The 16,498-nt window shown below is 47.6% G+C and overlaps 1 protein-coding gene across 10 annotated transcripts in view; it reads left to right on the plus strand.

The window, feature by feature from the left end:
• The window catches only part of LDLRAD4 (low density lipoprotein receptor class A domain containing 4), a 413,526-nt gene that overhangs the window by 137,400 nt on the left and 259,628 nt on the right, over positions 1 to 16,498 (plus strand). Inside the window, exon 1 of one of the 10 annotated variants that reach the window (XM_032293512.1) lies at positions 12,579 to 13,775. The exons of the other annotated variants lie outside the window; for them this stretch is intronic. The gene's annotated coding sequence lies outside the window, so the exon portion shown is untranslated. Of the gene's footprint in view, positions 1 to 12,578; positions 13,776 to 16,498 lie in introns of those variants that run through there. 10 annotated transcript variants of the gene reach the window in all.

Genomic DNA, 16,498 nt, shown 5'->3' on the forward strand with positions numbered 1-16,498 from the left:
GTTCCAAGCCGAGCCACCTCATAACATTTGTGAGGTGGGCTCCAGCAGCAGCAGAGCATGGAACACTGGGCCTCCTGGGGCGCTCCCCATTCTTAGAGGTGATGGCAGCAATGTGCAGCAGTCAGCCCACACTGCTGTCTTCCCCAGGCCTGGACTCTGGTCTCGGCCTCTCTGCTCCTTCCTGAGCCTGGGTGTGAGAGGAGTGCAGCAATTCCCGCAGTCACCTGTGCCAGAAAGGAGTGCCCTCCCTCAGCCTCCCAGCCAGGCACCCTGGGTCCTCAGGGAGAATGCCGCCTGCCAGGAGCCACAGCTTAGTCTGAAAACTTTGGCAGTGTTTTCTGGTGAGAAGAGGTAGAGATTAAGAAACATGAAGGAGATGCTGCCTGCATCTAAAGGCAGCATAAGGCTCGATGTCACAGAAAATGACGGTCACCATGGAGCACTTCCCGTGGTTTCTCTGGGCCACTTCGGCAGAGGAGGAAACGGAAAAGGCGCCATCTCCTTATTAAACTATGTGGTGCCACTGTAAAGTTCCTGACATGGAGCAGGGACCCACCAGAGTCACTAGGGGCATCAACACAGTTAGCTCAAATCAGTAAAGACCAAGTGAAAGTTAGATTTAAATAAGGCCTTGAAGATAGGGTTCCACAGGTCCATCCTAGGCCTGTTCCCTCACCCAGCTCAGCAGTAGAGACCGCAAGCCCCACCTCTGGACCCGGGGTTCCAAGTTCCTGCAGGACAACCCTTTCCAACTTCAGATTGCAACCCATTAGTGGGCTGTGAAGCGAACACAGGAGTCAGAACCAATACATCTCAGAAGGTGAGGGCAAGTCCTGCTCCAGAAGCCTCTATGCAGTGGCGTATGCGTGTGTGCTGGCTCATGTATTTCTCACCGTGACTCACAGTCCTGACACAAAATCCACTTCTTCCTGGAAAACACTGTGCTATGGACACAGCTCCCTGCATGGCAGGCCACCTGCAATCAGGAATTTAATTAGTGCATTGGCTGAGGATTAAAAATGTCCATGCATTGACTATTCCATGCTAATGGAATATGCATTCTAGTGGCAAGGGTTCAAAACCTCCCCCAAACCACCCACAGTTCCAAGCCACAGCCCCCTCCTGGGTGGCAGGTGTGGCCAGGCTGCAGGGCGGGGCTGAATTACCCTTCCAGTTGCCTCTGATTGGAGAGGAAACAGAAGGCATGGGAGGAGGCATCTGAGTGCATAAGCCCATGTGGCATTTATTACCAGATGCCTGGTATCAGAAGAAAAGACACTGAGGAAAGGATATTTATCTAAGGAGCATGACGTTCACTCTCAATATTTACTGAGAGGGAATCAGAGCATTTATCCAAGGTGCTGCAATGCAGGGGCGGCTCTCAAAACGCACATCTCAGATCACTTCTCTGCTTAGAGCTCTTCAAAGGCTCCCCAGTGCACTTCAGACGCAGTGCCAACTCCAGAGCACCTGTGGCTTCTCATGGTCCGGACACTGCCTCCCTTCCACTCTCATCTCTCTCCACCCCCACTGGAGACTCCATGCCATGCTCTGGCCATCCTCAGTACAGCAGGAGGTGCCCACAGTGCCCCTGCCAGCAACATCCTCACCACGGCCACCCACCCAATAGCCCACTCAGGACACAGGCTCCCAGGCTCCTCACATGCATGCCCTCTTACAGAGCGCCTGACACCTGGACATATTTTTCCCTTTCTGTCTCTACCAGGCTGGGTAGCTCCTAGAGGACAGAAAATGCGTTTCATTCCTGCACCTCCAGCACTAAATACAGGTGCTCTACAAACACTTATTAACGGAAAAATGACCAGATCACCATAAGAAGGTGAGTGGATGGTCACCATGATCAGTTCCCATGTCCCCTGCCTGTGAGCCTGGCCTCAGCTTTGGGTCAAAGCACAAGGTCCTCTCATAGCCGGCTCCCACAGCCAGCTCCCACATTCCTTCTATAGCCTGACACCCAACTCACTGCCAACACATATGCACAATGACTGAGCTGCCTCTGGCAAAAAAGACCATGGCTTAGCTGGGCACGGTGGCTCATACCTGTAATCTCAGCACTTTGGGAGACCAAAACAAGAGGATCACTTGAGGCCAGGACCGCTGAGTCCATGAAGGCCAGGGCTCCTGCCACCTGCTCCATGGCCCTGGGCTTCTCCAGTCTCCAGTATCCCCAGGTAATGGAGATGGAGCTTGAAGCCTATCAGAGTGCCATAGTGCATGGAAGAAGGAATTCAGAAAGGATGCAAATTAAGCTAGTCATCAAACAGCCTACACAAAGTTCAAGTGAGCCTTTGTGAGGTGGGCTCGCCGCTGTGTTGCTGTGAACCATTGCATTCCTTAGCATAAACCCTGTGAGTGCACTGGTGCACTGTCCACTGGGGAGGCTGAGTACATCAGAATCCACAATTGGCCAGGTGGGGTGGCTCATGCCTATAATCCCAGCATTTTGGAAGGCTGAGGCAGGCAGAATTTGAGACCAGCCTGGCCAACATGGTGAGACCCCATCTCCACTAAAAATACAAAAAATTAGCCTGTAATCCCAGCAACAGGAGGCTGAGGCAGGAGAATTCTTGAACCCAAGAGGCAGAGGTTGCAGTGAGCTGAGATTGTGCTACTGCACTCCAGCCTGGGCGACGAGTGAGACTCCATCTCAAAAAAAAAAAAAAAAAAAAGAAAAAAAAGAAAAAAAACCCCACAGTCAAGGATCTGTTGAATTTAGGAACAAACATCTTTTTACTAATTCATGTCTTTATTTATGAGGGAAGATTCATTATAGGACTCCTTAAATAGCAGGGGTTCCTGTATCACATTTAGAACAGCATTAGATTTACCCTTCTTTTACTGTTCTCTGGACTCAGCCCTGCATGACTTCTGGACACACAGAGCCATGGTTTCTACTTACATGGGACAGTGAGTTAAAGTGGATGGTGTTTAAGAGCAATTTTAATTCCTGAGTGCCATAATTCTGCTGAAATGTAAAAGGTTAGTTCACCATACATTTCACCACACTTTATTGTTGAATTCACCAGGCACCGCTGTGGGCCCTTGCCAGGCATGCCACAAGAGAGGCCAGTCCCTGCCTCAAGAAGTGCTGGCAAACGCACCTCTGTGCATCTGGTCTTCACTGGGCAGACCTGGAAGTGGCTCTTCGCTACCACAGTTGCTTTGAGGGTAGACATAAAGATGTAGTTTTTTTGCTGTTCAGCTATACTTTTACCTACCTTTTGAGAGGAAGAGAGGATTTGCTCGTCAGCAGAATCTTTTGCTCAACACTAAGCTAAATTCTAAGGGAAAATGCAAATAAAAACATCTTGCCCTTAGAACTATTAGAAGAAATGAAAGAGACAAGATGAATGCAAGAAAAATACAGAGAACAAAACAGCACGTAACAAGCAATTATTTATGTTAATTAGTGGCAGCTGTACAGAGCTGGGATGGGCGTGCTGGGAATGCTACGCCGCCTGGGTGTCCTGGAGTTTCCTCTAGGGTGACTGAGAAACAGAAATGAGGCCAGCCCTGCAAGGTTTTTCCCCTCCCTTCCCTGAAGCTGTAGAATGGAAGTTGAATAAGACATGTCACTAAAGAGGAGGAGGGTATGGTCCAGTGCTCAGCACTTCATGTTTATGGTCCATGTCCTGTCCAGGGCTTGTTTGTGTTAATAAAGTTTTATTGGCATGTGGCCACACCATGTGTTTGTGTGTTGTCTGTGGGCGCTGTGTTCCTGTTTTCTCGGCAGAGCAGAGGAGCAGGGGCCAAGGTGGCGTGGCCTGTGCAGAGCCGTTCACCATCTGGGCCTTTGTGGGAAGCTTGCTGTCTGGGCTCCAGTTTCGTCTTCATGTAAACACAAAGTAAACACATGTACACAATAAATATCAACAACGGATTTTCTGGCTAGGGCCTCACAGACTAACAGATTTTGGTGGAGCTGGGTGTAAGCACATCTCTGCATTTATTCCCAATTATTTTTATCATTTTTAATGGAGCTCTTAACAGCTCACAGTCCTTTGGCATCCTCTACCACAACTGTTTAATTTGTTATTGTGTGTGCGTGAGTCTTTTAAGCAAAGGCAGAAATCCCTTATTTTCATTTCCCTTTCTCATCTCAGCAGTTGTAACGCTCTGGCTTCATACGCTTTGAGAACCTAAAAAGCAACTGGGTCTCAACACCAACTCATGGCCTTTTTTTAAGTTTGTATATGACATTATACACACATGTATAAATATATGTGTATTTTTGCTTCAGTGGAATGAAAATGTGCGTCACAGACTGTATGTTCGATGTTTTCTTTAGCTGCTCGCAGTTACAGGACTGTGCAGAAATGCTTAGCTATCTTTGTTGCTTGTGTGCTGACTAATGAAATAATTGATTTTTCCTCTTGCATTTTTAGAATCAGAAAATTATTTTTTCAAGTAAGCTTATACTGTAACTCAGTGATTGATGGTTGAGATCTTTGCTCACATTTTCATTTTCAAAGATTAATATATGCTTTTTGAAGGAGGCAGGAAGTGTATTTAATAAAACAAACTGAAATAGCTCCCCTTTTATATTTAAGTAAAATGGATAGAAAATCAGTAACTTGCTTTTGAAGAGTTTATGTGGTTTAAAAGTATTTTGCAGTTCAGTGTAGAAATAAATGCTACTTTTTTGTGACACTGCATACTTTTAGCTGAAATGTAGAGTACACTTTTACCCTGTACCTTTTCATTTATACTGGATTTTAAGGCTACCTCAGTTAATTTTTTATAATGAATTCCAGAGTTTCCCCTCTGATTTCTTTTAAAATGACATGTACAATTCCATTCTTCTTTGATAGTACATCTACATTTTTAAATATTTAGAAAAACTGTGTATGTTTGCTCCTCAACCACGTGGAATTTGCTTTTACCTTTTCTTAGAGAAATCACACTTAGAGGCGACATCATGTGTCCCTGATAATTACACGTAAATGTTGGCTATTCTGTTATCTTCTTATCCACGCAGGTGGTCTCTTGAGACAACACAGGTGGAGGAGGGTGCTGTGGAAGCTAGAGCCCTCCCAGTCCTGACCCCACACAGGCTCCTGTGGAGGCCAGAGCCCAGTCACAGACTGCCAGCTGCCAATGGGAGCAAGCTCTAATGCAGGAGTGGCTGTTGTCCCCATTGTTGGTTTGTGGAGAAGGTTCTAGAGCCAAACCCCTGGAGTCTAGAATCTTGCTAATTAGATGTGGTCTCCAGCGGCATCCTCTGGGAGCTGGTTAGAAATGCAGCCTCTCAGGCCTAGCCCCTGCGCTGCTGAACTGAATCTGCAGTCACCACATCCCACAGAATTCACAGGCACCTTAATCTCAGGAACCTCTGGTCTGGATCATTGGTTTCCCAGAGTGACTGTGTATCAGAATCACCTTTGGACCTGGTGAGACATTACAGACATTACAGACTCCAGCCCTACAGCCCTCACAGATAGTGATTCAGTTGGTTTGGGGTGATTCCCCCAGCCAGGTGTGGGACCCCTGCTCTGAAATGGTCATCCCTGTTGGCTGAAGGGCAATTCGAGAAGGCCAGTCACCTGCTGGATGTGTGTCTGGAAGTCTGCAGCAACTTCGATTGCACAGTCCAGCTGCTGGGAGCCTCACCTCTAGGACTCCATCCCTGAGTGGACATCTCATTCCCGAAGAGCACCCCAGGCCCTGGACCTGCTTATCGGCGCTGTCTGCAGCCCCATGATGGGATGGAGATTTGCAGGAGTCTAGCCACCCAGCCTCCACTCCTTTCCCTTCCTGTTCCTATGGAAACAGATTGCGGGAACACTGGGCACGGTGCTATCTTTACCCGGTTTTTGGCGATCTGAGGTCTGTTTCCATGGGAACTAGAAGGGAAGGGAACGGTGGTGGAGCAGCTAGACTGCTTTTAGATTTTGATGGCAGCCTCTGTGTTCACTGTAAAACCTGCTTTGCCCAAGTTTACCTCTAGGCCAGGGGTCCATGTAGCTCTGAATGCAGCCGAGACTCATCTGGAGGAGAGGCCAGTGAAAAACGAGGAGAAAAGGAGGAGGTGTGAAAATATCCCTGAAAATCACAATCATTCCCTTTTCCTCCAGGAAACCATTTTTAGGTGTTGGTATAAGTTATTTAAATACCATTTTTAGGTATTATTTCTTGTATGGTTTTATTGAACATAATAACATGTTTTTATTCAAAGGAAGTGAGAAGATGAGTCATTTCAATAGGAGTGATTTCTCAGACGTGGGGAATCCCTGTGGCTCAGCAGTGCAAGTGAGTCACAGCTGGCTCTGTGTATTGGGCTGAAAATGAGGGCCTGGTGGGTCAGGGCAGAGAAGAAGCCTAGTGAGATGGGGAGGCTTGCTTTGGTGGAAAGGACAAAGTAAAGCAGTGCTGACCTATGCAAGTATTTGAAGATGAAAATGCTAAGTTCTAATGTAAGCAGGCCCTGGCCTGAGTGAGCCCTCTGAATGTTCAGTTATGGAGTGGAGTTTATTGGGGCGATCATGACGCTCTGCTCTTCCCTCCCTTCCCTTTGTACAGTCAGGGAACAGCACCCTCTTCTTCCCTCCCCTCTTTCATCCCATCGTCCCACAGTGTCCTCCTGAGGGTCTGGTAACTGCTGGGACTGTCACCCCACAGGAAGCACACAGAAAAGGATAGCGCGTTAACCTTTCTGGAGGGCCTGTTAGTTGTAATGCACATAGCTTTCATGCATTTTCTCATTTGATCGTCACCACTGCCTTATGGATATATTAGCACCCTATTTTATAGAGGAGGAGACTGAGGCTCAGGGAGATCATGGAACGAGCCAGAGAAGAGTGGCTCACAGACTTAGCATCCTGCCCCGGGCTGTCTGACCTGGGTGCAGTGCCTCCGTGGAGTGGGCAGCTGTGCTGGGCCGGGCCCAGGGTCCTGCAGAGCCTCTGATGGCATGGCCTGCACCTGGTGGAAGGCCTTCTCCTCCTTGTTTTCTCCCACCCACCGGCACCTTGCTCTTCATCGCTGGTCTTGTCCACTGGTGTGTGAGTGTTTCCTGATTTCAAATGTATTTGTTATTACTTAGTTTTTATGTAAAAACAGAGCGTAGTTCTGGTGATTGCATGGGGTATTAGGGATATTTGGGAACACTGGCCCAGAGTATCTTGGTGCAAGTGGCAATGGCTTACTTTCCCTGGAGGAGTGAAATCAAGTCCTCGTTCTTGCCATTTGAGGGAACCGTATTCACTTTATCTGAATCTGGAAGGGAGCGGGGGCATGAGGTTGTTGTGTGTTGTGGGAAAGCTGCCCCTCCCTGCCTGTCCTCCCGGGCTCTGCGGGCCTCTGTCTGAAGAAATGTGCTGAGGTCTCCATGCATAGTAGGGGCTGGAATAAGTCAGTTCCTATTTGTCAACTCCAATGGAGAAGGGAATAAACAAGGTCTAGATTCTGAGAGGGAAAAAGAAAAATCTGAAGAAGACACGACTTTCCATGTAGAGGAAGCCAGTGATCAGTCTGGTGCAGCCCACGGTGGCTTAGGTCATGAAAGGCCTCTCAGAGCCTGTGCAGCCCCATCAACAGCGGCCTCAGCTGCCAAGTGCAGCGGTTACATTCTCTCCTGCCGCCGGCGTCCTGTGGTTTTCTTCAGTGGACTTGCCTGGATCTAACAGTGGACATGTAAGACAGACAGATCCTTTCAGCATCAGGTATACACAGAGGCTTCTTCTGTGGGTGAGGACACAGCTCAGGATGAGACAGCTCCTGCAGCCACCGATCAGTGCCTCTGAAGCTCAGCAAACGCACCACACCCTTGGCCTCCAGTGCTGTTGGAGACTGTGCTATCACATGTGGTTCTGGAGGGGCCGGTTCTGTCTTCCAGGAGGGCACGTGTCTTTACCATTGCCTGGGGTGCCTGGTGGGACACATGGTACCTGTCTGTGGTGCTTTGCCCATTAATACCCCTTGCATGCTTTTCCTCTGTGAGAGCACACGCACAGTCCTTTGTTACCAAGGCAGTGGAAATTGGTCTAATGAACTCTTTCTGCTTGGCCGGAGGCTTCAGAACACAGCGGCAGGGTTTGTGGCCCCATTAGTTAGAGACCAGGCGGCCTCCCCTGGGTTCTTTGCCCTCTGTGACAGGTGCTTCTGGGGACAGATGTACTTTCACAGCCTGCCTTGCCCGGCCTTTCAGGAAGTTGGAAAGCTCTCTCGATGCTCCCTGCAGGTGCTTAGAGTCGGGACTGCCCGTCAGAAGGCTCGGTGTGCCGGCCCTGTGGGTGGTGGTTGATGTTGTGTGTCACACTCTTGGGCCCACTCACTGCTGGTGACGCAACTCCAGGGCCAACCTCAGACAGCACTGTTCTGCGTTCTGTCCTTCAGACATCTGCTGAAACACGCATCTCCTTGGATTTCTGTGCTTAGATGAAGTTGTTTCACCAGCATGAACTGACTGCGCTACGCCACTTCTGTTGCCATGACTTGGTCTGCCCCAGTGATGGCTTTGCTGCTTGCATTGCAAGTCATTCTTGGAAAGGCTGGTCTAGAGGTTATCTTTTAGCTCTTAGATGAGTGCCTGTGGCTTCTTCCAGGTGCTTGTACAACCCATGACTTTCCTAGGGTGGCACACGATTGATTGCAAAGTATTTCTTCTTCTGGTTCCCTTAAATGGGAGAAATAGCAGAGTGGTTGGACGGAAGTTTAATCTCTAAGAGGATATCAGATGGGCCTGTATCTGTTTCTTCTCTGTCAGTAATAGAAACCTCTTCCTCCCTTCTGAGGAAAGTGGGACTTTCCCTGCATTTTGTCATAATGGACATACTTAGGCAGTAGGGAGTCCTCATTCTGCCAGAGTGCAAACTGCTAGCCAGACCCGAGAGCTGTGTGGGCGTGACCTGCCATTGAGCCCACATTAAGTTGGATGGAACAATAAGCAGAGCCTCGCAGGCCCACTCCAAACAACGTAGACTTTCTCCTGGAAATATCTAAGAAAAAGTCTTACTGGGGCATTTCTGTCCATCAGCATGCACCTTGAACTGGATACTGAGCTGTGAAAAATTATATAAAGTGGACAGTTTTTCTTTGTCCTAAAGGAATATATATTCCTCAGATAATGAATGTGAGTAAATGAGACAGAAGTGCTTCATGAAAGCTCAGCTGTTCCCTGTGTGTTTGATTTAAGAGGCACTTGTGGAGCTGGTCTGGAGCTTGGTGAACAAGGAATGCTTAGGAGGCTTTGTGAATTCAGGCGACTAACATGGCACAGATAGTGGATTTCTGTAGGGAACATTGGCTGTTTTATCGCTCATCAGTTTGTCTGAGCTTTAAGGTGTGGTCTGTTCTGCTGCGCGTCCTGGTGTGGCCCCATTAGTTAGAGACCAGGCAGCCTTCCTCTGGGTTTTCTGCACTCTGTGACAGCTGCTCCTGGGGACAGATGCATGTTCACAGCCTGCCTTGCCTGGCAGAGGGGCATGAGAGTGCCACGCTTGTCAGAAGGGTGGTTGGCTGTCCTCTCTGTGCCAAGTTTCATTCTTGGGGCTGTGTGGAAGCTTGAGAAGTGCATGTAAAGGACTAAAAGTCAGCACTTTAACAAGGAAACAAACCAGACAGGGAGGGGGATGGAAGAACCACAGACGGGACCCTACATGATTATTTTCTGAGAAGGAGATGTAAAAACTTAGTCAAATTTATTATTTTTCTTTCTATTGCTGCTTTTTAAATGTGATATTTCAATATGAAAACATGAAAAAAAAACAATAAAATATCAAGAGCCTCTTTTTCCTTTTAAAGGCAAGTTTCTTTCTTGACATTTTTTTCCCTCTTCTACTATTCTACCACATTTCATACCAAAAACCTCACCCACACACTTTCTCTAATTTTGTATCCTTTCTCCTGTTTCTCTCTGTTGTTAATTTTAGCTGGCATGGAATGATTTGAGCTTTGATTTTTATCTGTTGGGAACTTTTTAAAAAAAATCAAGACAAATCAGCAGAGGAACTAGGAGATAAATCCAACGTTTGTAACCAGTTGGGTCAGATAAGAACTGGAAGAGGGTGGGCTAAGGCGTATTAAAGATACATGATTTCATCGGCTGGCTGCTGAGGCAGGTTGAAGTAATTTAAGAGTGGTGGTAATTCCTCCAGCCCTCATTAGATCTAGTGTTTTGTTTGTGTTTTCTCATTACGTGCTAGATGGCTCTATGAGGCCAGTGCCATCATTTCTTCCATTTTGCAGCTGAGGAAACTGAGGCTCAGGGGCTTAAGAAATTGCCCAAGTCACACATAGCCTAGAATGAGGTGAACCCAAGGTGGCCAGAGCCTGGACTTTTGTTCTCTGGCCCCTTTGTATAAGGCTCTTGTTTGAGCATTTTTGAAACAGCGTGGGGCTGGGTACTTCCTGTGCAGCAAACTCCCAGCCACGATGTCCCCCATGGGGCACCCCCAGGCCAGCAGCCACTTGTGTGTGGCACCTGGATGCAGGACAGAGGCCATGGATTGAAAGGAGGTGACCCAGCTGAGGCTCAGCTAGAATTCTGTGCATTACAACTAGCATTTATTGGGCACCTGCTGTATTCTAGTCCCCATGGTCAGTGCCAAGGACGATCAGGAAGCGCTGTCTATAAACACCTGCAGAGGCAGACGAGACACGAGGATCTGGGCCCCATAGCCACAGGAGCTTGGTTTGTTTTGCTCACTGCTGTCTCCTCAGCTCCTAAAATAGTGCCTGCCAGAGTAATGACCCCACAAATAGCTGTTGAAATACTGAATGAAGAGATGTAGCTTTAGTGGCATCCTGCAGGCCAGAGATCAGGAAAGACCGTGGGCTGGCACAGGTGTCCCAGGGAAGCCTGCTGTGAGCTGACAGCAAGGAGTGGCTTGGCAAGGGGATGAAAATTGTTTCGTACAAACAGCTTGTCGGTTCATATTCTTTTCTGCTCCCACCAAAGAATGAGACAGCTCCCCCTCCCTTCCTGCCCACACTTGTTAGCCTACGGCCTGACCCCCTTCTTGTTCGCCTGTCATGCCCATTTTAAGCTGATTTTATCTGAAGAAAGCTGGGGTGGGAAAGATCCCTGGGTGTGGAGCATCGCAGAACCTAGCTCCCGCCTGCCAGCCTGCTGCCAGCCAGCCAGAGCCCTCATGCCAGGTTGCAGTGGGAGCAGAACCTCTAGAGGGGCAGGGTTGGGTAGGGGGTATTTCTTCTGCTTGGCTGGTGGCCACAGTGGAGGTATCCATGATGTGCTCAGACCAGGTGCCCTCTGAATGCATGTCTGCCCAGGGATCATCTGTCCCTGGGCCAAGCCCTGAGCCTTTCTCATTCCCCTGTGCATGTGGGTGCTGCAGGCATGGTCTGGTTTGGGCCTTGGAAAGTGGAGATCCTCCCAGTATTCCCTGATTCCAGCAAGTGGCTGGTGCACATGTGCATGGCTGTCTTCCTAGGGTCGCAGGCTCTCCCTCTTGAGCCAGTGTCTCCTGTGGTTTCTGTGCGTGGACAGTGGAACTGGAAGCTTGGGCCAGGATCCCGACACCTGGTTCCAGCCCGGACCTGCATTCCTCCCACACTCACCTTCAACCTGCTCCCTCTCCCCGAGCCTCTGGATCGCCTCCTCCACACAGCACGGGGGTTGGATATATGACTCCTTGTGGCTTCCTCTGCTGCTAGATCATATGAGTTGATAATTATAGACTTACTAATGCATTAAGGACAGTTATTCTGTTTGTTTATTTTGAGGGGAACTCTTTCCAACTTGGTTTGAGTAGAGCCTCAGGATTTATCAAGTGTCGGATTTGTCAAGGTGACATTTTAAAGAGTGTTCTAATAATTACTGCTTTTCCTGTTTGTAGCCTGTGTGTGTCTTTGAATCAGATGTTTTGGATTTTGTACTTGCTTCCTGAATTGGTGATCTACAGCGAGGCGCTACGGTACCCTGAACTACATTACCCTGAACAAGTAGTCAGAGCCCACTGAGCTACCCAGGATGAGGATGGCTTGGAGGTTGTATTATAAAAGCTACGCGTTATTTTGCACCCCCACATCACAGAGATGAAAAGTAGCATGGAAAATTCATAACACTCCAACTCAGTCTTCCCTGACTATAGGCAGGCCATTTCTCTGACCTGTTCTCAGACTCGCATTTCTGTGTGGATCTTCTGTGCTTGTGCACTATGTCCCTTTCTTTTGTTTCTTTTTAGTTTTTTTTTTTTTTTTTTTAAGAGACAGGGTCTTACTATGTTGCCCAGGTTGGAGTGCAGTGGTGCAATCATAGCTCACTGCAGCTGTGAACTTCTGGGCTCAAGCATTTCTCCTGCCTCAGCCTCCCCAGTATAAGTGTGCAGTGCCATGCCCAGCTAATTTTTATATTTTTAGCAGAGATGGGGACTTGCTATGTTGGCTAGGTGGGTCGCAAACACTTGGGCTCAAGCGATCCTTCTGCCACAGCCTTCCAGAGTGCTGGGGATACAGGTGTGAGGCACTGTGCCCGCCCTCTTTGTCCTTTCTATGCCCATTTGCCCTCTCTCCCTTGGTCAGAGACATGGCCACAGGGGACTTATTTGGAACGGCAGAGACCTCCAATTTCACCTCCTCATTTTATAAAGATGGGAGCTGGGGCTGGGGAGTCACCAAGGGAACCACAAGTGAGGTGGGTCCCCACCTGGGGCTCTCTGCCTCTGGCTGCCTGGTGGCAGAGGGTGTTTCATTTGTAGCACCTCCTTTTCTTTACTGTTAGGAGATCTTGAGACTGACTGGCTGTTGCCAAGTTCTGCACTATCTATGAGAGCACTCACATGGAGACATGTGGCATCTCCCTTGGAGGGACACCTGGTGCCAGCTCATGTCGGAAACAGCTTCTCAGGTGCCTTTTTCCCACTTTTTCTCACATCTTCTCATGACAAGCCCTTTGCTACCTTGATCCTACATGAACCGTAGGCTGAGATGGTACATAGGTGAGCTGTGCAGTACAGCCCTCCAACATGTTCATTTTAATTTTTTTTAAATTTTGCAACAGAGGCCCAGTTTGCCAAGGTTTAGAATGACCTCTTTATTTTGCAGTGTTCCTTTCTTCCTGGAACGTCTGTGGTGGGGAGTGGCCAGGGATTGGCGTCCACAGGCCGGGGCTCAGCCCTCAGTGTCTGTGGGTCCTGGAGAGCGGCGGTAGCTGTGGCTGTGGAGCTGTCACCTAGGTAACCGACATTCCGCCAGCGAAACAGTCTGTCCACAGCAGGAGGAAATAAAAAATGAAACTGCAGCGTCAATTCTTTATGCACTACAGTTTTTTGAATGTTACTTGATTTTGGAAAAAAGACTGTTTCACTTCTCCATTAGAGTTTGGCCTCTGTGCCCAAGTGTGACCCTCATGTTTCCTGAACCCCATGTGTCTGTTTTTACAGTGTCTTTTAATGAAAGCTGTAATACGGACACATTCACTTTTTATTCCTGAACGACTCTGAGGAGGATTGCCTTTTGTATAAGTCCTTGTGAATAACTGGTAAGGCAGACAGATGCTGCAACTTACTTGGTTAGGCTTGTGAATGTTCATGTTTTTAAAATGTCCCTTCCCGTGGGGGTTTTTCCATTTGATGTACTCTATTTCCTTAGTAACTGTTGCTTTGTTCTGGGAGGGACTTAATGACATTTTTTCAAGTGCAATATTGAATTAATTTATTTCCTGGTTAGTCCTGCCCATCTTCCCAGTATAAATAGAACCTCCGTGTGTGTGTGTGTGTGTGTGTGTGTGTGTGTATAGAATGATGACCATGTGCTTGCTGCTTTGGGGGGGCTCTCGACTGTGACCTTAAGTCTGGGTAAGCTGCCTTTTCCTGTATTCCCGCTCTCTTTCTCTCTTGATAGAGGGCACTTGGGTTTAGGGAGCTTCCTCGGCCTCAGAAGTAGCATGGGAAGCAGTGCCTTCAGGGCGAGAGGCCCAGAGTCAGCCCTGCTCTCCTGCTGCCAGTGTTGGGCACAGTTCTTGAGCCTTTGTGGGCCAGTGCTTGCTCTCTCTCTCTAGCCTGAGGGCATTTAAGTCAATGACCTCTAAAGGCCTTTGCTAGATAGGGTTTTCTGGGAAGTGTGAGTACAGCGGGATCATTATTGTAATCACCATCTCGACTCTTCTAGTGGGCTGGTGGGAAAACCAGACCAGAGGGTCCCAGCCAAGCAGGCTGAGGAGTAGCACCTTCACCTGGGAAATGCCCCTTGCCAGGCACAGCTGGAGCTGGGGTTGTGTAGGTGTTTGCTGAGCTTTTTCTGTGCTGGGTATATTACTCAGGGAAGCTTCACACAAGTACCTTCCTTCACTCATGTGTTCGCTCAGGAAACATATTTACTGGGCACCTGCTGGGTGCCAACGGGACCTGGACGGTCCGCTGGCCGCTGCCTTTGCCCTCATGGCACTTGTGGGAGAGACGGGCAGGTGTGACACAGTCAGGACACTGGCGTGGAGTTGCAACTGCAAATGTGTTGGGAAACCGACCAGGTGCTGTGGGTTGTGTAGCAGGGTCTGGACTTAGGCTGGGGGCTATCAACGAAGCATCTCCAAGGAGGGTTGTTTGGGCCGAGACTGTAAGGCTGAGTGGCAACTCATGAGCAGGAGGCCCATGAGAGCAGAAGATTGGAGGAACGGCCCACAGGCAGTGTTTGTTCAGCTTCTCCAACTTTCACACTTCGGTGTGTTTGTTACACAGATGCCCAGCGTGGCTGTGCTGATTGCTGGTTGATTTCAAAACTAAAAGCACATGTCTGGTGCAAAACAGGGCCTGCAGGCTTCTGCTGACCACGGTGGCCCTCGGAGTTTTCTCTGTCCTGATTACCCGCCCTGCCCTGCCTGTTGGTCACCTGTCAGGCACTTATCGAGTGCTGTTGGGTTGTGGCCCCTTTGGGATGGTCACAGTCTTTCACTGAGCAGAACGAAGCCTGCACCTCTGCTACGTATTCCCAGAAAAGGTAGCTAATCTGTATTGCTAGCAGTGAGTAATAAGACTTTTTACAGCATTTATAATTGTATTTTACCTTGAAATTGCGTTGGGGGAGACTCAGAGTGTATTTAGGAATAGGCACGCGTATTCATTGATGAGGTAACACAACTGTGTCTGTCCTGCTTTTGTTGGGAACCACACACATCATTGTCCTAAAAATCCTGGCCATGTTAATGCTTAGACCTCACGGGAGCTATTACACACCTGTTCCCAGCCTCTCTTTTAGGAGTCGTAAGGTTAAGGATTGGTGGGGGAGAAGTTGGTTGTTTCCTCTATTTTGATCCACATTGGCCTCAGTCTTTCTCACAGCCATTTGACATGTGGGATGTATGATAACTTTATTTTTTTCTAATTACTCTTTTTGACAAATAATAATTGCATAAATGTGGGGTACCATGTAATGTTTTGGTATATGTATGCATAGTAGAAAGATTCAATTCAAATAAATTAATATATTCATCACCTCCCCACCATCATTTTTTGTGGTAACAATGTTAAAAATCTATTATTTTAGCAATTTGGAAGTATGTGATACATTTTTATTAACTGTGGTCACCATGCAATGCAGAACATCACTAAAACTTATTACTTCAATCCAACAGAAACTTTGGTACCTTTGATCAACATTTTCCTTTTCCCCATCCCCCTTCCGCCTGCCTCTGGTAATCTCCTTTCTGCCCTCCTTCTGTGAGATTGACTGTTTCAGATTCCACATAAAAGTGAGATCATGTAGTATTTGTCTTTCAGTTCCAGGCTTATTTCATTTGGCATAATGTCCTCCCGTGTCATCCATGTTGTTGCAAATGACATAGTTTCCTTCTTTTTAAAGGTTGTATAGTACTCCATTGTATATGTATACCACATTTTCTTTATGTGTTCATACACTGAAGGACACTTAGGGTACTTCCATAACTTGGTTACTGTGAATAGTGCTGAAATGAACATGGGAGTATAAATATATTTTTGACATACCTATTTCAATTTCCTTGGCTATAGGGAATTGAAATAGGTATGTCAAAATACCTTCCCTTCCCAGTGGGATTGTTGGAGCATATGGTGGTTCTATTTTTAGTGTTTGAGGAACCTCCATACTGTTTTCCAAAGTGGCTGTACCAATCTCCATTCCCACCAACAGCTACACGGGTTCCCTTTTCTCTGGGTCCTTGCCAATACTTCTCATGTTTTGTCTTTGATAATGGCCATTTAATGGGTGTGAGATGTTATCTCATTGTGGCTTTAATTTGCATTTCCCTAATGCTTAGAGATGTTGAGCATTTTTTAATATATCGGTCAGCCATTTGTATATCTTCTTTTGAGAAATGTCTTTTCGGGTCATTGCCCATTTTAAAAATTGGGTTGTTTTCTTGCTACTGAGTTGTTTGAGTTACTTATATATTTTGGATATTAGGCCCTTATCAGATGTATGGTTTGCAAATACTTTCTTCCAATCCGTCAGTTGTCTCTTCATTCTGTTGATAGTTTCCTTATGATAACAATGATTTTTTAAAAAGTGAGGTAGTATAACTTCTACAGTGAAACAAATAGACAAAAAT

This window comes from Sapajus apella, unplaced genomic scaffold (genome assembly GCF_009761245.1).
Source record: "Sapajus apella isolate SASKATOON/1434 unplaced genomic scaffold, GSC_monkey_1.0 scaffold29, whole genome shotgun sequence".
Lineage (NCBI taxonomy): Eukaryota > Metazoa > Chordata > Mammalia > Primates > Cebidae > Sapajus > Sapajus apella.